This window comes from Aulonocara stuartgranti (assembly GCF_965226115.1).
Source record: "Aulonocara stuartgranti genome assembly, chromosome: 6".
Taxonomy (NCBI): Eukaryota; Metazoa; Chordata; class Actinopteri; order Cichliformes; family Cichlidae; genus Aulonocara; species Aulonocara stuartgranti.
The window spans coordinates 36,337,748-36,349,359 of NC_138944.1; the positions used below are offsets into that span (position 1 = coordinate 36,337,748).

The 11,612-nt window shown below is 41.3% G+C and overlaps 1 long non-coding RNA gene across 2 annotated transcripts; it reads right to left on the reverse strand.

Moving 5' to 3' along the window:
* Window positions 1-3,105: 3,105 nt before the first annotated feature.
* LOC309708867 lies at window positions 3,106-7,514 on the reverse strand. Of its 2 annotated transcripts, XR_014277362.1 has the most exons (6): window positions 7,409-7,514; window positions 7,036-7,115; window positions 5,859-5,963; window positions 4,968-5,125; window positions 4,485-4,542; window positions 3,106-3,546 (listed from the first exon to the last, which is right to left on the reverse strand). It is a non-coding gene; the product is annotated as an uncharacterized lncRNA (long non-coding RNA). The 2 variants fall into 2 exon arrangements; XR_014277363.1 differs by having other exon boundaries at window positions 7,036-7,514.
* Window positions 7,515-11,612: the final 4,098 nt, after the last annotated feature.

The following is an 11,612-nucleotide window of genomic DNA, read 5'->3' on the forward strand; positions in this document are numbered from 1 at the left end:
GTTGCTAGAAGTTCAAACCCAGATCCTTTTGTGTATTCAATGCTGTACCTGCCATTCTGAACTTTGTCATTAGTTGTGTCAATGAAGATATTTCCTTCTTTCTCACATGGATTCTTACAAAGGAACTTCCTCTGTGCCTGGACAGCAGTGGCACATGGAAATGAGATTTCTTCTCCCTCACTCTGTGCACGGGAGACTCTAGAGTTTTTAGCAATTTCTGTTAAATAGATGAACATCCATGAATTATATAATAAATACATAAAGTGACTGAGTTTAAATAGGACTGTATTTGGCCTGAGAGTTTATGGAGGTATGAGAGTAGGTGATTGGTTTCCCAATTTTGACTTTAGTAACTTTTAGTAGAAACTCACCATTTGAAACTCTGACCTCAAAGTCTGAGTATGAATCTGGAGCTGAAGATTTACCCAAACCAAACCGGTACATTCCTGAGTCAGACTTTCTCATATTTGTGATGGTAAAAGTCAGGCTTCCTCTTCCTGAAGCTGCATCTTTGTATTTAATGCTGTATCTGCCGCTCTGAGCTGTGGTTTCATCTGTTTTAATGAGGATGTTTTCTGCTCGCTCACATTTTTCCTTGCAGAAGAACTTTGTGTTTCCAGACACAGTGAAAAGATTATAAAGTGAAAGATCCTCTCCTTCACGTACAACCCAAATGCTGGAAGACCCAGCTGTACCTGTTGGACAAGATTTTCACTGTGAATAGCCAGCTCGTTCTCAAAGCAAATCATAAGAAAGAAAAAATATGATCTGTTGTGTATTTCCATCTTTACCAGCCACACTCTAACTGCATTTAAGAAAATAATCCTTAGAAATCGTTGTTTTTCTCTTTTGTAATTGATGATAATTCAGTGAATATACTGCGCTGCTTCCTTTTATTGCGACACACATTGCTTTAAGTTTTTTAGTGTCCGGTTATTTTTTACTGCTGTTTGAATTCTCTGAATGTTTGACCCTGTAGACTGTTTGATGGACTGCTTGTCTTCCTGTTTGTTACCGCCGCCTGTTTTTTAATAAAGATTTGGATTTCTGACTTCAACACAGCCTCTGCGTGTCCTCCCTTTGTGTCCTCTTCCTCTGTGAACGTGTTGCATGTGTCACAGATTCATTTTATTAACAGCTTTCCCACAGTGAGTTGCATCAGCATTCATTCACAGCACATTTCAGAAGGATTCAGATTAATACAGTGATCTTACAGTCAGAATGATCCTGACAGAGTGCCACTGTGAATTATCTTTCATCAGGTCAATTTTAAAGTTCAGTATTTCAAAGCAGGAGTTATGAAGAATCATGCTGGCATTAGGACTAATAATATGTACTTACAAAGTCAAAGTTTTTTAATTATGCTAGAATATTGGAAGACAATCAACTTTGTGTTTTCCGCATATTAATTATTCTGAAATAGAGACGGTGACCCTAACTGTACAGAAGCACTAAACAACTGACAATCTAACAGACATCATTGGCCCGAGCTGTCATGCACAGTGAGTCTGATCCTTTGCTGTGAGAGTATGACAAGCATGTTTCTGGTCAGTTTGGAAGAAATAATATCACAATGTTGATCTTTTTTTCAATATTCCTTCTCTTTTAAACTGTGATCAAAGGTACTTATGTTCACAGCATGTAATAATACTGACAGTCCAGGGCATTGTGGTCTGTTGAGCTAGGGTTAGGGTTAGCAATTCAGACACATGTAATCAATATTAAACGTCTCTGACGTGGGCCACTGTCCGCAGTGTTGGGAAATCCATACCAGGCTGGAACGAGTCAAGGTAGGTGAGCATCCACGAGAAGACACAGCAGATGCATCCTACTGACAGGACCAGGAGACTCCAGAAACCGAGCATCTTCTCTTCAGTGCCATCCTCTCCTGTCACCCTCTCTGCCCGCAGCTCTTTGAGTATGGGGTAGATAAGGGCGCAGAGAAACCCTTATTACTAATTTGTATTATAATTCAATTTTCATGAAATATTCATATTCAGTATCGGTCCTTTTATATTATAACCACGTATCCACCCAGGCTCATGGTGGGGCAGGGCTCTGTCCTGGGATGCTTGAGTACAAGGTAATGTACACCCTGACCAGGTATCCAGTCTGTCAGAATTGTTTTCAATATTTGGTTCAAAAACACGAGTGACAACAAAAATCCAACTAGGATTCTTGCATATGATGAATGAAGTCTGTCTTTGACTGTATTGTCCAGCTGATCCATCAAACCCCCAGCAGGTGAACCTTATTCATGACATAACACTGCAACAATGTAAAAAATGAAACAGCAACAGTCTAAATGTAAAGTGCATTCTAAAGTCCTCTTCAATAAATCATATGCAAAGAGTCATTCAGGACTGTAAAACGTGAACTACAGAACCCAGAGTCTTCATCATTAAATCTCTGGTTGCTTCATTTTTCTATCCTATATCAGATACTTTAAGGTTAGGTTAGGTAAACTTGCATTCTCATGGTGAGGCAAAGTGCTTTATGTGTGTGTGTGCGTGTCATGAACGGCTATAAAAGGCCTTTAATTAAAGAAAGCGGGGTTTGAGTTCGAGTTACGGCAGACTGTCACTACTTGTAAATGGAACGCAGCCTTCCTACGGCGGACAGCTAATAACAGGAATCGGACGCGGTCCACCCAAGTCCACAGCAACCACCATAGCAACCGCCTAGCATGACCTTAAAAACATATTCTGTCTTCATAACTATCAAAAACGTGAAATGATTTGCAAAGTGTTTAAGTGTTACAGCTGCAGAGAGCTATGGCGGCATCTTTGGAAGCTGTTTACATAGCTAATAATATACGATGTAACCATGGAGACAGTCAGTCACGTGAGCTAGCGGTGCATGTTTACTACAGTGAATAAGGTGATTGCGTCCACACGCTGCAGAGGGTAAAGACATTACTTCAATATTGTTTTATATTGATATATATTTGCCTTCTGTTGACCATCACCTCAGGTTCACCATTACAGTTTCAGCAGACAGATGCACACTGTCTAAATATGAACACATTCAAAAACTCATGTCTCAGAAATAAGCACAGCTGTTCATGTTTGTCATTAGAATTTTATTAGTAAGAAAATTATGAACTTCATATTGTGCATCAAATAAAAGAACATTTCACAACTCTGAGTCAACAGAAACAGGTAACAGAAATGTCTCTAATGTAGACATGTACAGTGTAGTGTAAGCATTAAAAGATCATAAAGGAAACACTAACATTTATGTGAAACTAATTGTGATAAAAAAATGAGCAGGTGCTCTATAGATTTAAAAGAAAGAATCTGAAAACAACACTTTTTTGGTCTAAGTGATCAAAGTAGAAAACAGAACTGATGTTCAAAAACAAACCGTAGCTGCACTAATATTACACATCTCCATTGTTGTGGTGAACAGACATGTTGCTTTTAAAACCACATGCAGTGTGTGACCGTGACTGTTCACTGAGACCATGAACGCCACTTTGCTGAAGCCTTCGCCTTCTTCTTCTTCTAAATTGGAAGCAGAAGGAGCACGAGCTGCTTTGATCTACTGAAATGAAAAAGCGGAACATCTGAGCTGAAACCAGTCAGCTGAAATCATTAAGACAGGAACAAATTCAATGCAGTGTCTCAGGTGGCTTGGCCTGTTACAACTGTTGATACAAGCTAAATACGGTTAACACACAGTGTCAGGGAGCTCCAGTGTGGGAACTAGTGGCTTTAGGTTTGTAGTCATTTAACTTTCATCCATTCATTCATTTAATTCAGGAGGAAGAAATGTCAGGTTGATGCAGGCTGGTTACATGCATTTGGTCCCATGCTGTCTTTAACTAAATGACTTGGTTCACTTTATGGCTGGGCTGTATGTGGGGTTATATCATGTTATTTGGGCAGGAGTACCTGTCCTCTGTTAGACTTAGAAAGTTTCTCCATAAGTAGAGTTTCTAACTCTTATAGCACATCTGTGGCTGACAGCTTTTTGGTGGCTCTTTTTACCCCACACTGGTTGTGAGTGTGTAAATAGCCCCACTAGTTCTTTTGGGTTGCAGTTAACTTGGGAGGAAGAGGTGGGTCTGCCATGACTAGATGAATAACAATTATCTGGGATGCATAAATTTCATAATGCATGCATATATCTCTATAAACCTGCCTGAGGGCTGCCATTTTTTACATTCAGTTATTTCTCTGCTGGATCTAAATAATGGATGTGTTACAGTTAAACTGACACTGATCAGTGTAAATGGCTCATTGGGACACAGAAACCTTTAAATTAAACCTGATATCGAGTGTCAAACAATATCAAAGCTGTAAAAGCTGTTTACAGTCAGAATTTATAAAACTATGATTGTAAATAAATTCAAACAAGTGAGCTTTTCTCTTTGTGCTGAACATCAACACTGTGATTTCTTAGACTGTAAGCTTTACTTTAGCACAACCAGTTGTAGAAGCCGTCACTCCAAATGTCTTTTGATAACAAGAAAAAAATACCTTTTCAGTCCACGGCCTGAAGTTCTTCTCTCACATCTTCTGCCATCGGCTTTGTCTGCTGGTTTGAAGACAACAAACCACAAAAAGATGATTTAGTCACTTTGTCTGCGTCATGCAGCTCGAATGTGTCGTGTAACGATGTTGAATAGCCGTCGTTATCCCTCTGCTGTGTCAGTAGGATTGTACTGTACAGCATCTCATTGATATGTGAGGAATGCTAATGTAACATGATAACAGACTTACATCATTAAAACATAAAGGACAGGAGATATTTAGATATTTTTATATTTATATTACATTTTATAGCTGACGGATATTACTAAATAGATAGAATTTACTAAATAGCTGGATGAAGATGAAAAATATGTCTATAATAACAAATGACCATGAGAGCCAGTAGAATTAATTCAACTGGACACTCAAAAGACGTCCTTAAATGCTCTTTAAGTGGCAGAACAAACGAACAAACAGTTAATTGCTTACTTGAGATGAAATCTGCTCAGCTACTTTGAAAACAGCTTCTAACTGGTTCCTCCTTTAACAGGATGACTGCTCAGGGGTAAGGCCATCATGTAGTCCAGCAACCTTTATGGTTCTGCTTTGATTCACCAGGAACTATTAGGGAAACCTTCCAGCGCCTCCTGTGAAAGACACAGGCATAAACACACAAACATTTATTAACATGTTCCACAGTCTTCCAGTTTGATTTTCTCATCCTGTGGACAACAACGTACATGGATGCAGGTTTATTGTTAACTTTTGGAAGGTTTATTTACTGAACATATCCAGCTGCAGCTCCACTGTGATCCTGAGCTGGATAAGCACTTAAGGAAATGTGTCAATAAATGGACATACATCAACTTACTATATTTATCCAAACAGACGGGACCAATAATGCTTCGCTGAGTTAGAGACTTTAATGTCTCTTCTATGTAAGAATGTCTCGTGCTGATATACCTGCAAACTTGACAACAAAGGTTTTTCAGACTACATGTAGCTGTCCTCTATGTCAGCTCACACATTTACATTTATGTCACACTTATTTCTGCTTTCCCATTTTATAATTATTACTTACATTTTGATTAGATACCTTGAGTTTGTAAATGATCAGATTACATAATTGGAATACAATGTATCCAATTCAGGGTTGCGGGAGGATGAAGCCTATCCCAGCTGATACAGGACAAAGACAGGCTGCCAGTTTATCGCAGGGCTAACACAATATGTGTAACAGAAAATCCACTTAAATGTTTGATATTTCTTGTAATAATCATAATTATGACTATTATTTAAAGGTTTCTTTAAATAATACATTTTGATTTTTTATAACCTCTAAAATATAAACCTGAGCTGTTTCAGATTCTGATCTCTGACCTCAGTGACCTGGCTGTGTCCTCACTGCAGCTCCCTCTTGGAAGTACGTCTGCTTCTTGTCTACCCCCAGTGTTGACCGCCTGCCCTTGATATCACGTACTGTACCTGAGGAACAAAAAAGGACAAACACTTGCCTTCATTTAAGAAGTACATTCATACAGAGGTAATCTATGGAAACACACTAGTTCACCCTTTGGGAGAAATCAGTTCCTGTGAAACATTTCTGTAAATGAACATCATGTGGAGAATGAATCAAATGAGTTCTTCCGGTGACTCAGCAGTCCCACACTGACAAATGAAATCTAGTTAAACCATTAAGCATATTTGCTCTTCTGAAATCTGTGTTAAACAACAACAAACATAAATTAGTAACAAAAATACAGCTGAGTAGAGGCTTTACAAACCACCACCAGCCATAATGCTAAATTTTAATCTTCAAATGTTTCTGAGCCGTCTTCAACCTGCTTTTAACACATTAAAGTCCCACAGTCAATGCAGCCTGACTCAATCCTAAATGTTCAGCACACAGAGACACAGAGGTACTGTTTAAAGTTTAGTGATAACCCGAGTCACTGATCATTTGCAGTAATACAGAGTCTGGCAGTCTTTGCATGATGTCCACGTCACTAAGTTTCTAGCTGACTCTCAGGTGTGACAGGTGTGCCAGCAGGAAAGAGTAATAATAGCCTGCATCCTGAGGTTTGTCATGCAGGATTAAAGGAGCCAGGCTTTGTTCACACAGCTAGGATTGTATTTTACACTGACCCTGGGTCAGTATAAGTATCATACAGTTTAAACGAAGCACTGAAACTTGCACATATTTATTACAGATGCACTGAAGCTAATCGAGATATTTGCTGTCAATCTGTGGCTGCGATTAATCACTTTACTGGAAACTTTATTAACTAGTAACTTCATCAGTCATGACAGAAGCTAATATTTCTGTGCTAACATCGTTTAACCAGTAACAGCTTTACTCCAATATAAGCTAACGTTTACACCGTAACTTTAAGCTAGCACCATAAAGACGGTAAAACACGTAATGATATCTACAAATGCATCTTAAAGCTGTTATATTAGCACTCTGTGTATTACTAACATAACCACATTAACATTACTGACACTCGCTGACTTTTAATAGTCATTCTATAAATGCTGTCCGTTTAAATGGTCTTACCTGTAAACACTGTATATCCACCGATTTGCAGCCAGAGTGGATTCTGGAGTCTTCCCACGCTCCTGTTAGTGATCCTCCATCTGGATGGATGAGAACAACCTTCTGAACAATCTAGCAGGAGATGGCCCATATCTATGGGATTGATTTGTGCTAATAACGCCCATTGTATGGACTGATAACAGCCTAAGCGGGTGAATAAAGTCACTCAGTAGCTAGCTGTGCCATTACCCAGCATACATCACTCCCTCCGTAAATGCAATAAACCATACAAAAGTATCGTTCTACCTGTTTTTCAGGTAGTTGTTTACATTATATAATTTATTGTGTTCTGTATACGTCACTACAATGTGATTTGGAAAATGTCTAAATATACCGACAAAAGGCACTTCCGCGGCAATCTCTTCAATCGGAGGACCCTTCACGTCAATTCCCGACGCGAGAGGGGTACCCTGTGCGTCCATAAGTGCAGCAGAGGGAGCCTGACCATGCGTCACACTGAGGTCTGTTTGTCGCAAATATCTTTGACTTGTTTTTATGTCTTGTAATGTTTATGTGTGTATTTATGTGTTGTATTGCTGGTAAGTAACTTTCTTGCACTGAGGTCTGTTTATTGCAAATATCTTTGACTTGTTTTTATGTCTTATAATGTTTATGTGTGTATTTATGTCTTGTAATGTTTATGTGTGTATTTATGTCTTGTATTGCTGTTAAATGTGTATTTATGTGTTGTATTGCTGGTAAGTAACTTTCTTGCACTAAGGTCTGTTTGTTGCAAATATCTTTGACTTGTTTTTATGTCTTATAATGTTTATGTGTGTATTTATGTCTTGTAATGTTTATATGTGTATTTATGTCTTGTATTGCTGTTAAATGTGTATTTATGTGTTGTATTGCTGGTAAGTAACTTTCTTCAACTAAGGTCTGTTTGTTGCAAATATCTTTGACTTGTTTTTATGTCTTATAATGTTTATGTGTGTATTTATGTCTTGTAATGTTTATATGTGTATTTATATGTTGTATTGCTGGTAAGTAACTTTCTTGCACTGTGGTCTGTTTATTGCAAATATCTTTGACTTGTTTTTATGTCTTATAATGTTTATGTGTGTATTTATGTCTTGTAATGTTTATGTGTGTATTTATGTCTTGTAATGTTTATATGTGTATTTATGTGTTGTATTGCTGGTAAGTAACTTTCTTCCACTGAGTTCTGTTTGTTGCAAATATCTTTGACTTGTTTTTATGTCTTATAATGTTTATGTGTGTATTTATGTCTTATAATGTTTATATGTGTATTTATGTCATGTATTGCTGGTAGAGTAAAGGGCCATCTTTACCCCACCAGGGCCTTTGATGCTCGTTGAGGCCATCCACATTAGGGCCTTTGATGCTGGCCGATATCATGCACATTACACCAGGGCCAGTGGTGTCAGCTAAAGCCATCCACATTACACATGGGTGTGTGGTGCTTACCAATACCATCCATATTTCACAAGGGCCAGTGTTGTTAGATTATGCCATCCACATTACACCAGGTCCTGTGCTGCTGGCTGAGGCCATCCACATTGCACCGGGGCCATGGGGTTGGATAAGGACATTAACATTACACCAGCGACTGTGTTGCTGGCTGAGGCCATTCACATTGCAGTAGGTCCTGTGCTACTGGCTGAGGCCACCTATATTTCATGAGGGCCTGTGTTGATGGCTGATGCCATCCACAATACACCAGGGCCAGTGATTTCTGTGAGGCCATCTTCAATAGACCAGGGTCTGTGCTGCTTGCTGATGACATCGAAAATACACCAGGGCCAGTGATTCCTGTGAGGCCATCTTCACCAGACCAGGGCCTGTGCTGCTAGCCATCCAAATTACCCAAGGGCCTGTGTTGCTGGCCGAAAACAACCACATTTCACCAGTGCCTGTGGTGTTGCTGGCTGATGCGATCCACAGTACACAAGGACCTGGTCTACTGGCTGAGGACATTCACATTACAACATGGCCTGTTGTGCTGGCCAATACCATCCACATTTCACCAGGGCCACTGTTGATGGCTGAGGCCATACACTTCACACCAGGGACAGTGCTTCCTGTGAGGAAATCTTCATCAAACCAGGGACTGTACTGTTGGATGATTCTATCCACATTACACCAGGGCCTGTTCTACTCAATGATACCATCCACATTTCAGCAGGGCCACTGTTGTTGGCTGAGGCCATATACTTTACATCAGGGACAGTGCTTCCTGTCAGGCCATCATCAGCACACCAGGGCCTTTGGTGCTGGATGATGACATCAACATTACACCAGGGCCTTTGGTGCTGGCCAATACCATCCACATTTCACCAGGGCCAGTGTTGTTGGCTCAGGCCATCCACATTACACCACTGCCAGTGCTTCCTGTGATGCCATCATCACCAAACCAGGGCCTGTGGTGCTGGCTGAGGCCATCCACATTACACCAGGGCTTGTGTTGCCGGCTGATGCGTTCCAGATAACACAAGGGCCTTTACTACTGGCTGAGGATATTCACATTACACCAGGGCCTGTGGTGCTGGCCAATATAATCCACATTTCACCAGGGCCACTGTTGTTGGCTGAGGCCATACACATTACACAAGGGACAGTGCTTCCTGTGAGGCCATCTTCACCACACCAGGGCCTGTGCTTTTGGCTGAGGTGATCCACATTACATTACGGCCTGTGATGCCGGCTTCTACCATCCACATTACACCAGGGACAGTGATTGCTGTGTGGCCATCTTCACCCCACCAGTGCCTCTGCTGCTCGTTGATGCCATCCACATTACACCTGGGCCTCTGGTGCTGACCGATATCATGCACATTTCACCAGGGCCAGTGGTGTTGGCTAAGGCGATTCACATTACACCAGGGTGTGTGGTGCTGACCAGTACCATCCATATTTCACCAGGGACAGAGTTGTTAGATGAGGCCATCCACATTACAACAGGGCCTGTGCTACTGGCTGAGGACATTTACATTTCACCAGGGCCTGTGGTCATGGCTGAGGCCAACTACATTTCATCAGGGCCTGTGGTCATGGCTGAGGACATTCACATTACACCAGGACCTGTGGTGCTGGCCAGTACCATCCACATTTGACCTGGGCCAGTGTTGGTAGATGAGGCCATCCACATTACACCAGGGCCTGTGCTACTGGCTGAGGCCATCCACATTGCACCAGGGCTAGTGCTCCCTCTGAGGCCAACTTCACGACAGCAGGGCCTGCGCTGCTGTCTGAGGTCATCCACATTTCACCAGAGCCTGTGTTGCTGGCTGATGCCATCCACATTACACCAGGGCCAGTGGTGTTGGCTGAGGACATTCACATTTCACAAGGGCCTGTGATACTGGCTGATGCCATCCACATTACACCAGGGCCAGTGGTGTTGGCAGGGGACATGCACATTACGCCAGGTCCTGTGGTGCTGGCCAATACCATCCACATTTCACCAGGAAAAGTGTTGTTGGCTGAGGCCATCCACATTACACCAGGGACAGTGCTCCCTGTGAGGCCATATTGACCACACCAGGGCCTGTGCTGCTGGGTGATACATCCTCATTTCACCAGGGCCTGCGTTGCTGGCTGAGGCTATCCACATTGCACCAGAACTACTTTGCTGACTCATGCCATCCACTTTACATCCACTTTACATCAACGAGTTACAGGGCCTCTGCTACTCGTTGATGGCATCCACATTACACCCGGGCCTGTGGTGCTTTCTGAAACCATCCACATTTCACCAGGAATTGTGTTGCTGGCTGATAGGTTTGTAGCATAAACCTAGCATAAAGGACAATCTGCTACGCAACAAAAAGCAAGACACAAGGCTCTGGTTTACTCATGCATGAGGGAGGTATCTGGCTGGAGCCAAGTGTCGTCCCACCACTTGACCTCCGTCAGAGACTCTCAGCCAGGTTCCCCACAGCACTCCTTTTATTGTGGTTACATGAATATGCATAGGGTCATTAACATATAACATCTTACATAGGGATACATGTGAACAAAGAATACTGTGTGTGTGTGTGTGTGTGTGTGTGTGTGTGTGTGTGTGTGTGTGTGTGTGTGTGTGTGTGTGATTTGTGTGAGGTCAAGATGTGACCCTGTGAAGACTCCCCAAAGCTGGTGCCAGAAGTCTGGGTCCATCTAACAAAAGGCTCTTATACTTAAACAGATATACGTGTGTTTGCTATACCATAAATCAGCAAAAGAAGATACGACCTCTCCTCTGTAGGGGAGTGAACTCACCCCCCTCTTCATGCTACACAGAGTTGTTACAGACCTCTTAGGATGAGACATTCTTTTAATCTACAAATGATTATATACTTCTAAGCATATATAAGTAAATATTTCTAAGCATAAATTACAATCAACAATACAAAACCTATCATTCCCCCCTTTTTGCCCTTTATGCTAGAAAAGTTCCCAGTTATGAATACCTCATGTCTGACAGTTTCAATGCAAACATTTTTATACTCAGCATATGTCAAATCACCCTAAATTACTGAAAAGGTACACAGTTTAACAAATGTATTAGCAGTTATCCCATTCATTGATCTCAT